The sequence below is a fragment of the Meleagris gallopavo genome, chromosome 5, assembly GCF_000146605.3.
Source record: "Meleagris gallopavo isolate NT-WF06-2002-E0010 breed Aviagen turkey brand Nicholas breeding stock chromosome 5, Turkey_5.1, whole genome shotgun sequence".
Taxonomy (NCBI): domain Eukaryota; kingdom Metazoa; phylum Chordata; class Aves; order Galliformes; family Phasianidae; genus Meleagris; species Meleagris gallopavo.
The window spans coordinates 15,052,731-15,057,253 of NC_015015.2; positions in this window are offsets into that span (position 1 = coordinate 15,052,731).

Sequence of the window (4,523 nt, forward strand, 5' to 3'; positions counted from 1 at the left end):
AAATGAAAAACCATAGATAACCTTCCAGATTATTTTCCATTTCCAGAGTAACTCACAGTTTCCTGCCCTCTTTGGAGCACAGCCACACGCCAAGGACGCACTGCAGGGCCCCGGGAGGGAGCGCCGAGGATGCTCTAATGAATATGCAGGTGCATGCTGCCATGGATGTTTATTTATAACTTTGTAGGATTAAAAAGACCTTTAATGACCATTTGTAGAGAGCTGAAATTACTCCTTTCTTTCTCTCTCTGTCACAGACACTGAGTCAAACAAACCAAAGGCCCAGAATTAATCCAGGTTGAAACCTCTGATAAGACACTTGTGTATTTCAGAGGTCTGCTTTCACAGCACCTCAACATGTGATTAATTAGACAAAGGTGCCATCAGTCCCAACCTGACCCACCCGAAGATAACAAGCTCTTCAGAGCACTAAAATAGAGGTGCATCTTCACGGGCAACTCCATCCCTTATCTGGCACAAAAACACAGGGGGCTATCCACAAAACTACATTTGCAATTTGGTTAACAGCTCTGCAAAAATAAATGTTGGCAAGGGTCTGAGCGCGGAGCAGGGAGCCATCCATCAGGAGATACAAGTCAGTCTCTTTCAACAAGACAGTGTTGTAAAGTCAAATGGAAGCAGTGAGGATTAAGCTTGCTGGGCCTATTTTAATGTCCCGAACAGCGAGCTGCAACAAAATCTTGGGTTTTCAGAAATGTCTGGATGTTCAAGCTGCATGCAGTTCAGGCTCTACTCAGGTTGCTGCTGGAAGCTGAGCCTTTTGAACATTTTACCCTAACTTCTGTATGCTCTCAGATCATTAAAAACCTGAACACCGAGGACTGAACTGCGTGTTCCAGGAGAAAACTCTGCTGCTGAGTGGAACTAACTAAGCCCAGTTTTCTGCAGGTCTCAAAGAATCACAGAACAGCCCAAGTTGGAAGGGACCCACAAGAATTATTGAGTGCAACTCCCCAGACAGTGCCACCCAAAATCCCAGCCCTATGTCTGAGAGTGACGTCCAAACACTCCCTGAACTCTGTCAGCTTGGATCCGTGCCTGCCACCCTCTGGGGAAGAACCTTTTCCTAACACTCGACCTGACCCCCCCCTCAATGCAGCTCCACGCCATTCCCTAATGGGGAAATGTACCAAGAGATACAAGGACACCTCCTTGTCCACCCCAGCCTTCCCCCCACAAACACATTGGGCTCTTCACAGAAAAGCTGCCACCTCCAAACATTGGCAGAACCTGGAAAAAAACATCAACAAGTGAAAACAGCAACCACAAATCCTCCAAAACCACCTTGTTTTTATTCCTATTTAGAGATACTTCTGCTGTTCATCCAACTTCTGCACATCACCAGAAGCCTTGGGCAAGCATCCAGAGGCAGCGATGAACTCCCCAACACATGCTCTCACCTGCTGGAGAAGCAATTCCTGGCAGGAACCTTTTAAACCACCACCAACCCTATAAATGCTCTTCCAGGGCCTTCCTCCACCTATCATCCAGGTAGCTACACAATAGGGGAATCTGATCCTGAAGTGCTATTACGAGTGCTAAGGCACCAAAGACCTGCTCCAACTTGCAAACTGCTCCCAGAGCCCTTCCTGTCCTCAGTCCTCTCAAGCACAGAAGGCACCTTAGGGCCACGGGGAGGTTTGGAGATGAAGCCCTTAACATCAAGAGCTCTGGCAGGTTCTATGCTCCAGTGCAGGTTAAGAAGCAGCAGAGGAAACCATCCCAAATTCAAGCAGCGTTTGCCTGCTCCAGCATTTCCAGCTCAGGGCTGACCCACCCATGTCTTCAGGTAAGAGGTTTTTTTTTTTTGAAGCAACAAGTTATTCTAGATGACTAGCCTGGGGCAGCTGGAAGCACCCCAGCCCTCAAGAAAGTGCTGACTCCAACCAACAACAAGCAAGATAATCAGCTGCTTTTAGAAGCTCATGAGCTTGGCAGCTGAAAAATGGAAGGACATGAAATTGTTAGCAGCCATCTACAATAATAGGGTTTTCTTTAAAACCTTGCATGTAGACACACTTATGACTTAATTTGACTGCACAGGTTTACAAGGGCATGAACAAGTCAGAACAGATAGAGGAACATCCCTTAAAAAGATGCTCTTAAAAAAACAAAACCACACACACAAAGAGCTAATACTGAAGGCATCCCTAACACCTTTAAACCTAGGTGCAGAACAACCCATCCTCAAGAGGGATTCCTTCTAGCTTACCTTGCATGCAGACGTGGCACTGACGGACATGGTTGGTGGACATGGTGGGGATGGGTTAGTGGTTGGACTGGGTGATCTTGAAGGTCTTTTCCAACCTTAATGATTCTACGATTCTGTGACTCTCTGCTGAGTGGCACCATGCGTGCAACCTAAACCTGGATGCGATCCCAAAGCATCATTACCCCTACATGCAGGGGGACAGTGGGATACTTGGGTCACCTCCCACATCAGAGAGGAGGAAAAGGACAGGATGACAGGATTAAAACCTAGAGGTGAGCTAGTGGGGTCTCTGGCAGATGTTCTGGCAGCATTTCTCTGCAGCATAGTACAAGGGTAAAGGCAACCACAACACCAATCTCCACTTTTATGGGTAGAAGGAACATTCTACCCGGATGTTCTACACTTTGGCACAGAAGCTCCTGCAAGCAGTAACCCTGGTATCTTCAGTAATTACACCGCTACCTCTTTTGGTCAAGTTACCTCTCAAAGAGCAGCAAACGAAGCACCCTCAGATGATTCACGCCAGCCGCTTTCACTAGCCCCAACCTGCTGCCAAAAGGCTTGGGCAAGGCTGGCAAGTTCCCCAGCACGTTCACTTGGGCCTGCAGGTATCCAAAGCAACCAAGCACAGCTGTAACTCGCTTCTCCTCTCAAAGAGAAGAAATAATAATGAAAATGGGATTCGAACCCCCTGGCCAGGAGACACGGGTTTTAGAGCACAGCCTGCTCCGTCCCAGCCCTTCATCCTCACTTTGTGGGGAAGGTGCTCCTCTGACTCACCCCTGAGCATCCCCCAGGATACTTTTATCAGAAAGTTACAAAAAGGCTTTAAGCAGGTTTATGCTAGTGGGAACTTCTCACCATTTTACCTATTTCAGAGGCACAGGGTAGCAGCAGGGAGATATACCAAAAGGGGTCAGGCATGATGCTGGGGCTCTCCCAGCAGATAACGGTGCCAGGGAGGTGGGGGGGGGAATCCTGGCATTCCAGCCAGCACGAGTGGGATGAGCTTCCCTGCACCGCAAGGAGCCGGCAGCCCCTTCCTCAGCACTACCAGATAAGCAGGGCGAGAAGTGCTCGGGGATGCTTTGCACTCAGCCACTCCTGATAAAAGGCACACAACCTCTCCCCATGTTAGAAAAACAAACAAAAAAAAACCTGCATTTTTTTTTGTCATACGAGGAGCATGACCATGCAGTGCTACACTTGAAGAGGGAGAGCTGGAGGGTGCCTTTAACACCACTGCTCTGCATTTGCAGGGCTGGCTGCCTGCTCAGTGAGCCTGCCTGAGCATCCCCTGGAGCCTGACCTGGCTCATAGCAAGCAGCAGCCAAAGCTCCCTCCCTCCTCTCTGCACCCCTTCTGCAAAGCCATTCAGTGATTCGGACTCGAGTCCCATCCATGAGAAATCCCAACAAATGATGCCATCGTGATGCACCTGTTCTGCTCCAGCAGTGCCATCCCCAAGCTCCCTTTAGGGCTTTTAGCATTCAATGCAAAGCATGGTGACAGGGCAGAGTTGGTTTGCCTGCCCGCAGCGTGCTTCAGTGAAGTTACAAAACAACCTGCTGAGTGCCACCAGAGTTCACAGAAGGCATCAGAAGTATGCAGCAAGGAGCCCAGCGCTTATCTAGCCCCGTGCCTGAGGAATGTAACCCCTCTCCACACCCTGCTGGGGGATCTGGAGCCATCTCTGCCTTTCTTTCCCTTAGAGGAGAGTGGAGACTTGCACACCGCTTCTCTTGGTGGATGCACCGACACCCCAAACGTGCACAGCTGAGACCTCGAAGCCACAGCGGCCACTTTACCCGACGCTGTTCCTCTGCAATGCCGCTCCTTGGAGTGGGTTTTTGGCGTGCTGTGCTGGTGGCACAGGGGCTGGGGACAGCTGGAACACCCCGACGCTCCCGTCCCCAAGCTCCAGCTGCTCAGCACACGCTGCCACAACGAGCGCAGGTCCCCGGCTCCTTTCCAGACGCCGGTTTCCACGGCCCCAACAGCAGATCGCGGCCTCCCCGCCTCCTTGCGCTGCGAGGCTGACCTCGCCGAGCGCTTATTTCACTCCACAGCCCCAAAATAATGGGATTAGAGCCTTCCCGAGCCAGCCCCTTCAAGCTGAAAAATCAACCAAAATAGCTGCAGTTGCTCTGGAAACTGCTCCCAACTTATTTCGGGGCAGACCGCGGCCAGCACCACCTGCACCGCTGGGCCGGGGAGGCAGCGTGGAAAAAGAGGTGAGGCAGGAGGGCCCCGCTTCCCAGCTCCATCCCCCCAGTACCGCAGACCCCAC